Source organism: Spea bombifrons, chromosome 2 (assembly GCF_027358695.1).
Source record: "Spea bombifrons isolate aSpeBom1 chromosome 2, aSpeBom1.2.pri, whole genome shotgun sequence".
In the NCBI taxonomy this organism is placed as follows: domain Eukaryota; kingdom Metazoa; phylum Chordata; class Amphibia; order Anura; family Pelobatidae; genus Spea; species Spea bombifrons.
The window spans coordinates 77,168,539-77,180,193 of NC_071088.1; positions in this window are offsets into that span (position 1 = coordinate 77,168,539).

Consider the following 11,655-nt stretch of genomic DNA (forward strand, 5'->3'; position numbering starts at 1 on the left):
GTACCACTAATAGAATTATAGATAACCATAGAAAATGACTCCTAACATCCCACTTCTGTATAGACAATAACCACCTGACCCCATGAATCTCTCTGTTCTTTTTTTGTAGCAACTTTCAAAGGTATTATTTCAATGTCCACACATTCATTCAGTACTGATGAATTACTTTATTGCGTGAAGCATGTGAAAGTGGCTTCTTAAATTAGATATAATTTATACAAAATTAACATATTCTGACAGAAGCAGTAAGTCTGGTAGCTTTTGGTCAGAAGCTCATTGAGATGATCCTTGTTGTGACCATCACAAAACTATACTTAGGGTGACTAATGGAAGGGGACCCATATTTAAAGGGGGCTGCCTTAGGCAACAATTAAATAATACAAAAAGGGGGCGGCTGAGGGTTATAAGCACACAACAGGGTGGTCGGGACATCACATAAATCTGTACAAAAAAATGGGGATGGGTGACTTTTTACAATACACATGGGTATGGGGGGGCATTACATTAACCAGTACAAAAGGGGGTGGGGGCATCAATACACAAGGGAGGGAGGCTGGCTGGGGGCATTACATAAAAATCAATACACGAGGGTGTGGGGGGGGATTCACAAAGGGAGCTGGCTGGGGGCACAAATGCACATGGGGCAATACACAAGGGTGTGGGCGGGAGTACATTAATACTAAAGGGAGCCTGGCTGGAGCATCAATACAAAAAAAGCAGTTTGGAAAGTATTTTTTATGCTTTATGTAGCTTAACCCATCCTGATGCGGATGTCGGTGTTGCAGAGCCTGTCCTGGTTTGGGTGTCAGTGTGGCAGAGCCTGTCCTGGTTTGTGTGTCGGTGTGGCATAGCTTGTCCTGGTGTGTGTGTTTAGGTGTCAGCGTGGCAGAGCCTGTCCTGGTGTGTGTGTTTGGGTGTCGGTGTGGCAGAGCCTGTCTTGGTGTGTGTGTGTCTGCGTGTCGGTGTGAAAGAGCCTGTCCCGTGGTGTGTTTGGGTGTTGGTGTGGCAGAGCCTGTCCTGGTGTGTGTCAGTGTGGCAGAGCCTGTCCTGGTATGTGTGTGTGTTTGCATGTCGATGTGGCAGAGCCTGCCCTGGTGTGTATTTGGTTATCTGTTTCCTGGCACTTTACTTACTGTAGGAACAAATTGAACTATTTAATTTTTACTTATCCAGAGGTAAAACGCCCTCCTGAATTTGTAGTCACTTCAGAGGACAACATTTTCTTGGCCCAGAAATCAGTGAGAGGAAAAGTAAAGGTTTTGTGTTGTTTCATTCTGCATATTTTATTACAAAGGATTAGTAGCAGTAAATTGTGGCTTCAGGCGTCCCATGTATTATGACTTTCTTTTAAGTGTGCTGATTACTCCCAATTCCATCACATAAGATTCTATCCTATATTATCTGCCAAGCTCTGATGTCATCTTTATCCAGTACACATGGATGCTGAGGAGTTAAGTTTGTCTGTTTTATTTTTTTCCATAAAATGGTCACCAAAATCCTCAGCACCAGGCCCATGATGCTCTAAATCCGGCCCTGTCTCCAGTGTGCGTCAGCCATCTTAAATCCAGCTTGTACCCAAAGTGTGCTCCAGCCATATATTTGGCTAAACTTGTTTTAAATGGTTTGTGGACTGACTTTTACTGCTTGAGTAATTTAGTATTGATAGAATGACATATAAAAGTTGATCAAAAAACTGTTTGTCCGCTGCTTTTTTCATTACCGCCAAATTAACCCTGTATTAATATGCATTATAAAGCCAAAAGGCCATATTTTCTCTCAGTAAAAAATGAGTGCGGCCCACGCACACATACATTTCTGGCCCACTGTAGAAAAAACTTGGACACCCCTGTGCTAGGACATAAAAACATGTATTTGTTACTTAGCATTTACGCATGGCTTGTGTCATATTTACACGGCATTTCAAGCTCTGACTTTTAGCTCAATATATATAGATCAAGGAAAAAATCCTCCTACAAACTTGTAATTCTATTCTACTACTTTCACTTGAATAACTGAGTTGAATAGATGTCAGGGTTGTAATGTTTACAAGCATCAGGACTGAACGCAATACAATGCATCTACCATGTGTTCAAAGAACTTGAAACAAAATTATAAGTCAAAGCTTGGTCACGTTTTTACATTGAATTGGGCACATGTTATTGCATTTTATTGTGCCAGCATTGTAAACTGGCATTTTAAGCAATTAAAGTAAAAATACTTGATGTTGTCTATCATTCTAATTAACGTTACAATAACTGTTCTTCATATGAACGGCGTCATTCATTTACTACATTTGGAAATATTTCATGTTGACCCAGTATTGGCTAACTTAAGACCAATACTTGGACTCACTTTCAGAAGACATAAATACATATATATATATGTCACTGATGCTTCGTGGACCGCCCAGGTGTGCTCAACGGGATCCCATTATAACTTTCTTTGGAATGTGTCTCAAAATCATATATGTTTTCTTTGTTTAGTTCTGTCTTGTTCATTATCGACTACAGCTATCATGTAAAAAAAAAAAATATATATATATATATATATATATATATTTATATATATATATATACAGAATACATTTGGACCAGTCTAAAAATTGGTAAGAAAATGCCCATTAGCAGCAGCTGTTGCAATAGGATTTAATCAACTTTAATGAGATATTTTTTGCACTTTATTAATAGATTAAATGACAGAGTGGCATCTGTATGAAATCATTTTTTTAATCCTCTGGAGCTGTGTTTGTTGATAAGTATGCTATGCAAAGCTTGTGATTTATTCTGAAGCAGAGATGTGCGTGAAATTGCAAATGGCAGTCTGTTAGCATATGCAAAATCCAATTTTGTGTGTAAAGATTTACACACTGCTAGGAAAGATTGCTTATCAACAGTAAAATGAGGACAATACCAAGTTTGCATATTGCAGCCTTCTCTTTTTGGTCAAAAACAATTCAGTCATGTTTAATGCATTCAAAATATACTTTATTGTTATGTTATTACTTAAAAAATCAAATGGTGACAATTTTTGAGGCTAAGTTGTACTGTTGCTAACAATGATAACAACAGGGTAATGAATCTCAGCCTAGATTTTGGGCTAGCACCAGTATTTAGGGTTTTTGTTAAATAATTTTGTTTGTATTGGATGTGACGTGTAAGCATACAAATTGGCATTCTAAGGCATAGCTAACATAAATATATCCTCACAGCTCACAAAATGCATATTCCTATCCCATGTCACATGGGGTTTTAAATAATTTACACTCACTGGCCACTTTATTAGGTACACCTTGCTAGTACCCAATACTTTCTACAAAGTGCTAAAAACATTCCTCAGAGATTTTGGTCCAAATGGACATGATGGCATCACGCAGTTGCTGCATATTTGTCGGCTGCTTATCCACGATGTGAATCTCCCGTTCCACCACATCCCAAGGGTGCTCTATTGGATTGAGATCTGGTGGCTGTGGAGGCCATTGGAGTACATTGAACTCATTGTCATGTTCAAGGAACCAGTTTGAGATGATGTGAGCTTTGTGACATGTTGCAAGTGGCCATCAGAAGATTGGCACACTGTGGTCATAAAGGGATGGACATGGTCAGCAACAATACTCGGGTATTCTGTCACGTTTAAACAATGCGCAATTGGTACTAAGGGGCCTGAAGTGTGCCAAGAAAATGCCCCCCACACCATTACACCACCACCAGCAGCCTGAACAGTTGATACAAGGCAGGCTGGATCAATGCTTTCATGTTGTTCATGCCAAAGTCTGACCCTGCCATCTGAATGTTGCAGCTGGAATCGAGACTCATCAGAATAGGCAATGTTCTTCCAGTCTTCCATTGTCCAATTTTGGTGAGCCTGTGCGAATTGTAGCCTCAGTTTCCTGTTCTTAGCTGAAAGGAGTGGCACCCGGTGTGGTCTTCTGCTGCTGTAGCCTATCTGCTTCAAGATTCGACATGTTGTGCGTTCAGAGATTGTATTCTGCATACCTTGGTTGTAACGTGTGGTTATTTGAGTTACTGTTGCCTTTCTGTCATCTCTAACCAGCCTGCCCATTCTCCTCTGACCTCTGACATCAACAAGGCATTTTCATCCACGCAACTGCCGCTCACTGGATATTTCTCTTTTGTGGACCATTCTCTGTAAACCCAAGAGATGGTTGTGCGTGAAAATCCCAGTAGATCAACAGTTTCTGAAATACTTAGACCAACAACCATGCTACGTTCAAAGTCACTTAAATCCCCTTTCTAATGCTCTTTTTGAACTTCAGCAAGTTGTCTTGACCATGTCTACATGCCTAAATGCATTGAGTTGCTGCCATGTGATTGGCTGATTAGCAATTTGTGTTAACAAGCAATTAAACCGGTGTACCTAATAAAGTGGCCAGTGAGTGTACCAGCTCTGAGGGGGAAGAAGGCTTTGCCAATCTTCTCGTCTTGGTGTTTTAGGCTGGAGAAAAGAATCATAGAGTTTCTTATACGGTTTTATACGGTCTGACTTATATGGCCACTACTGTTGAACTACTGAAACCTCACCAAGGCCACCGCTGCTCCTGGATTTCAGATATGTATCGATAAATACAGCCACAGAGTTACTGCTTCTTGCAACCATCCCCTCTCCCTTCCATGCCCAGTTCTCCAAGTCCCTGAGTATTTAGTAGAAGGGAAGTGTGGTGTATAACTTATGGATCTGGCTTTAAGTATTTGCACTGATGTTTTCATATTGTAAACATAACAGTGCTGCAATTATTAAAGGAGGCTGTTTGAGTGTTGCAAAGATGGTTCCTTCCCAGGGCCAGGTGTACCCCTTGCACCTGCCTAGGGCTGGCCCTGACTAAATCATGGAACCAATTGCCTGTGGATGCCTCTAGGGTAAGTTGTCCACCTTCTGTGATTCAGCTCTTTCTAAAAGGGTCTGTGAACCAAGTCTCTTTCCAATCGTGTCTGTGAGGGTCACACATAACAACTGTGTCATTCAGAGTCTTTGTAGTAACAGACAGCAGTTATACTGTTTTCCTCCATGTGATACTACCACTTATTCTCATTTCTATAATAACACTTTGTGAATGGTAACATGTTTTAATTCACACTTTCACTATTAACAGGGAAACTGTGTTTTGTATTCTCTCCTCTTTATACTATCAAATGAGTCTTAAATATTCTTCACATTCCGACTTTGTAGTTGCACCACTACGTGGAAATATTACAGGAAATGAATGAAAACTATTAGATTTTTTTCTCAGATCAGAACTGTTATGCACAATAAAATAGAATATGTGGTTGAAGAGGACAGAGTTGAAAAAAGCAATGTAAAACTATGCTAGAGAGATGAAAAAAATCCATTAAGGTTTTTGAGTGTACAGGTAAAACCATTGCTTTATTTTCATAGATTTGAGGTCCAACATCCTTTTTTCTCATTTAGATTTGTGTACTAGAATTATATTTAGCACACTAAGTTCTTTGTTGTTGCTAAGCAATACTTATAGTAGTATAGTAATTAATACAAAATAAAAAAAACATTGTCACCAGAAAACCGTACTCACAAAATCAGTTAAGAAAAAACAAAATATAAAAGGAGTCTCGTACACAAATAATGCAACTGTTCAACACTATGGTTTGGGCTAACTCATTAAAAGCATAGGAATCCAAACAGCACCTGAGCCAGCCGAAACACATACTCCCCTTTTGTAGTTTGGTCCTTGTGTGCATCTATACAGGTTTAGTAGGCAAAACTGTATTGAATTATGCCCACCTCTATTGTCATGCCTGTCCCAAATATTTTATCAAGCACAGACGATGGACAGCATAAAAGGATGCAACTGCAGCTTGTAATTGTGCTGGTAATGCTGCTAATTCAGAGAAAGATCTATGTAAAATAAATATACAACTGCAATATTACAGGAAAGCCTAGATCAGGTAAATCAGATAAATAGGGAAGTGTCTTTGGTAGAAAGATGTCCTAGATATAGCAAAAGGGACTTAAATCTTACTTTCTTAGCGAAGTATTATACTAGGGCCTTTGAGATCAATAAAATTATAGGTAAACACTGTTCTGTCTTTGCGAGAGATGACTTCTTGGAAGATATTCTACCAGATAAATCCCAAATTGTTTTCAAAAGAACTGAATCATTAGAACAAATCCTAGTTCCAAGTGTGTTACCTTTCAAAAAAGATAAATCTTCTAATTTTTTTTTTAAATACTCAATTTAAGAGATTTCATATTTGTGGTAATTCCAAGATGTGTTCTACACAATTAAAAAAGGAACTGAAAGAAAGAATATTGGAACATAACATAAAAAACAAAGGTGTTAAACACAGTGTTCCATTACACTGTAATTCACGTCCTCTTTTTTATTCCACAAATTTCCTTACCATAGGGATAAAATCATGTTGGCGGGAAGGTAATATATCTGAAATTTTATCTAAGAAACAGAGTGGATTTTTTTACCGAAAACTTCTTTAAACCCAAATGTAATATATTGACTGTGGTAACTTGTCTTGTCAAAGGAAATAGGTTAAGGTAGGCGTTCTTAGAATCCTTCCCTCCCACAGTTCACTAAAGGAAGTGATGAAACAGGATGTGATGTCAAATGAAGGGTATATAATATAATGCCACACGTGAACTCCTTCAGTTCTTTTCCTTTTCCTCCATGGTGGATGTAGTAAGAGTCAGCTCCCAGCAGTGAGCTATTATCGGATCTGGAGGCTTAACAGTGGGTGAGATCAAATTGTGTTGAAGGGAATTGTTATATGTAGAGAGAGAGATAAAAGGGGGTTGTTGTCCTGTGGGGTTTGGCTATGCGTGTGTATATGAGATAAATGTGTTTGCTGTGTTGTTACCTTATAATAAATACCTTTGAATGTAGACAAACCTTTGTTATATTTTTTATATTTGGTTTAACACCACATTGACTTTCAAGGAATGACCCATATTTATTTGTGTATTTTGTTAATACGTTATTTATACCTATTGGGATCAGTTGTTTCTTTGTATAAGATTTTTTTAATTATTAATATTATCAGTATTGTAAGATGTATGGTATATATACACACTATATATAATTAATTCCTATTTACAAATGATATCTATACATCTGAATCACATATTCATTAGTCCAGACAACATATATTTCATTATACATACTGTATTTACACAAATGTATCCATAAATAACACGTTATTTAATTCACAATAAGAGAGCCATATATACTAGACACACAAGAGACCATCTGGTTTAAATAATTTTTAATAAACATGCACTTATTTTTTTAAGGATGTATAAATTACTTTGTTAATATATTACTACATTACAAATGTATATAATTATTTATATACATGTATGTATTGATTCATACTGTATACAAGTATTTATATTTTTCAGTTATAATTTTTTTTTACATTTATTTAGACACACATAAGATACACCATCACTTTGTGTTAATGCAAGCATATCTATGTCAATATATTCTACTATTTGAACAAATTTTTTCCACCATATATACTTTCACTTTCCCAATTATGGTCCCGTTAAACTATTATGTCTCATTTACAGTTGTAAATACTTTCTTGCTCTGTTTAGCGCCACAAGTATCCATTGGCAATGGAGATACACAAGTTATATGCCCGTTGGAGGACTATGTACATGTGTCATAACACATCGACACATCAGCCCTGCTGACGTAAGTGGATACTATGCCATTGGTGTACTTTTCAAATTTTTTAGATACCATGCAGTATTATGCAGTATTGAGTACATTATCATACACACACTAGACATTTACTACTCTACACTATTGTTTAAAAAAAAAATCCTATTTGCTTAAGCGCTTCATTTTTTTGCTTGTCATCTTAAAATAAATCAGTGTTGCTTCTATTTTGGTCCAGTTATCTGCTGCTTGTTGTAATGGGTTGTCACTCTTGACAGCCCATTGTGCGTTTGTAACACTGTCACAGTGACAAAAGTCTGTTAGTGTAGACATTTTTTCACAGGTGGCAGGTGTATTTTGAACAGAGAAAAAAGATTGATACATTGTGCTAGCGAATGTAGAAGTCGCTCTACAGATTCTCCTGCTGCCATATAAAAGACCACCCACTTGACAGCCCATTAGGGCAGTTATAATCTGCAGGGTAAAATGCAGCTCTTTCTGGATTGGAAACCAATATTTAGAAGCAAATAAGCCATTTGCATAGAATTCCTCCCAAAAGGAATGCGAAATAAATATATTGAAGGTCGACTGATAAATGTTTTCAGATCACTGACAAAAAGCATCAGAGCACCTGCTGACTTTACTATTTCTAATTCTGTTGGGCCATGATTTAGTAATGGATGAGTCATGTATATTTCTGACAGGGAGAAGTGTTCAAAGCCAAAACCATGCCACATAATTATACATGACAACATCTGATATCTACATAATCCTCTTTTTATACATTCAATTATATGTATGTCTGTCTGCATAGATAAATGGTCTGTGTCCCCATCCCTTCTGTTTTTATTGTGATGTATTTACTAGACATGTGCAAACAAGCCAAAAACAATTCAGACAAATCTTTCAGTTCATTTTTGACCCATTAATTTTCAGACTACAATTTCTGTTTCCTGCCCATTCATTTTAATTTCAGAAACAAAACTTGTTGTCCGACACTCACATTTACTCTGACTCATTCTCTCACTATCTCATTTTCATTCACTCTTTCTCTCATGCTCTATAAATGTGTCCTTACTTTCTCTCCCAACCCCCTTTCTCGTAGGTCCGCTTTCATGTCTCACATCCTGTTGTTCTGCAACTTCTTCTTCACCTTCCTCCTCTCTTTTATATGCTCTTTTTCTCTCTTCACCCAATCTGGGGAATGAACGTCACCAGAAGCTCCACCATTTCGGCAGAAGATCACATGAGGTTATCTTAGGGCAAAATGGTAGAGCTTCCGTTGACGTTTTCTCGCCGATCCTCCAATCAAGGGGAGAGGAAGTTCTGACATTTTGGCCAAAGTTTACACAGGGTTATTGCAGGGTAAAATGATGGAGCTTCCTGTAATGTCCCCTACCCTGACCCTCCAATCGGGGTTGAGGACGTCACTGGAAGCTCCACCGTTTTGATGGAAGTTTTCCCCAGGAGGTCATGTCTATGAAGATGCGTACGAAGAAAAAATAGAGAAAAAAAAATTGGAAAAGAGAAGAAAGAAGAACAAGAAGATGAAGAACAAGAAGAAGTGAAAGAGCCTGCAAACTTCGGACAAAATACATAGTTTTTTGCAATTTTTAGAAATCCGAATGCATAAATCTAGTATTTACTGTTTAGTGTAATGTGTACCTTCCATTCTTGATATCTTCACTATAAACTGGCTATCTTTGATGCTCATTTCATTCAGGATTTTATTTGCTGCCTATCACCTTTAAATGGACTTGATTACAATGTTTGGGATCTTGGCAATGCCACTTCATATATACACCACCACAAGCATGGTGATGTCCTACCTTTCAGATCTGTACTGTGGAGAATCAGCCTGCGCCATGTCAATTCCATTGCTCTGCCCCTGTTTCAGCCATCACCCTTCCTTACGATTCTCCCATGAGCAAACTTTATGAGAGCTAGGGCAAGCCTAGGGTGAGTGGCACCTGGGTGTGCTATTCCTTTTACACCACATATACCAACATGTGCACACACACTGACTCTAAAACCACAGTACAGCACACACACACACTGACTCTAACACCACAGTACAGCACACACACACACTGACTAACACCACAGTACAGCACACACACACACACGCTAATCCCCCTCCTCATCTTTCTCTCACCTCCATGCAAGCTGCAGCACTGCTGCTTCCCTCTTCTACCATGCCAGTGCGTCCCTGCAGCTAAACAGGTGGGCCCAACCTCTCTGCTCTTGAGAGAGCATGGGGGCTAGGTCTGGTAAGCCAGTATAATGAGCATCATTTCACAGTGATAGCATGGATGATTACATCTGTTCACTATGGTACAAATTCTCTTTCAAGTTATAGAGGGCTGACATCTCAAAATCACTCAACTGAGCCAACTAGGATCAAGTTGTCCTTGATAGCTGTTTGGTTGTTCATGAAGCTTGTCTAATGCTCTGACGAGTTTGTCTGGGCAACTTGACTGACATTTTAAAAAAAAAATAAAACTTGAACCTTTAAATAAATATTTCCACTATTTCCTACCATGCAGCCACCCCATCCAATCCCATCTGTTATTTTAAATCTTATGCACCGATGTAGAAAGAAAGGTTCCCTTTGTAAAACCAAGATTGGAGCTCATTTTTACCTTTTTTCTTTTACTATTTTAATTGGTGCAATTTGTTTCAGGTGACAGATGCACTTTCCAAGGTCTAATTTTAATACTTAAGCGGCAAGAGCGAATTTCATTGACACAAGATCCAAACCACGAAAAGTGCATTGAAATATAATTTAAACAATATAATTGCATAAATACTATAATTTACTACTGGTAGCTGATTTATTGTCTTATGTGATTTTATTTTCATTTTTAAAAAGGAATTTATGGATGAGAGGCTCTTATGCAAATAATCATTCTCTAAGTATTATAGGGTCCAAGGGATTTGGTGGCTGCAAAGGATAGATAGTGTAGATGAAGAAAAGGCTGTTTGCATATCTTTTTTTAAAGAAAATATCTACATCTGATTTGGTTACTTCCCTGACAGTATCTTGGAAGTACGTGCTGTATTCAGCATTGTAATACATCGCTGATGAATGTTAGGAGATAAATCATTCTGTTCTGAACATTATTTTTTTATTGTTGCTCTGCCAAACTCTCTACTTGGTGGCAGGGATGTTGTTTAGAATGTGTCGGATGACATGGAAACCTCAAGCATGAGCAAAATGAGAAATAAATTCCGACAATACCAGTTTGTGTTAGCTCTTTTTGGGACAGTTTACTGTATCTGACAATCCTGCTAAAGGAGAATGAGTACTTTAATACACATTTTTTTTTACCTTAGGGAGAAGCTGCAGCGTCCCTTCTCCAAGTCCGATGATTCTGGAAGCAACCAATCAGTAGCAGGAAAAACTACACACTGAAATAATTGTGAGCACGTTTGATGCATTTACACAGAGGTATCAATAGACTCCCTACCCACAGCAATCAGCAAGATACTGTTGGAGCTGACTGGTGGTAAATAACTCAATACATGCAATAGCAGTGATCATCACTAATTCAGAAATGCAGATGTGCTAACCACCAACTCGAATGACAAACTTCATGCACAACCAGGCAGCTATCTTGTGCAATATAACTTCAGACAAGTTGAACTTGGCAGCAATTATTTGACTCAACAGCAACTTGAAGACTAACAGTGAAGTTGGCTTAATTGAGTGGTTTTGAGTTAAGTCACCCTTCTTCAACTTGACAGACAACTTGTTTGTTAGTGAATAAATGTGAAAAGATGGTCTTATATTCTTAAAAAAGTATCTTAAGATTCTTTATAATATTCAAGTGATTAGTTGCAACAAACTGGCGTGAATCGTAGAGAAAGGAAGGGGCAGAACAATACAGCTCAGGGCATACAGTGTTTTTTTAGCAGGTGTTAAGGCAAGTGGGTTGCCTTAAGTCCTTGTCACTCAAGGTGGATAAACGTGGAATTGCAAGTGCGTAGTGGCCCAAAGCACCCTC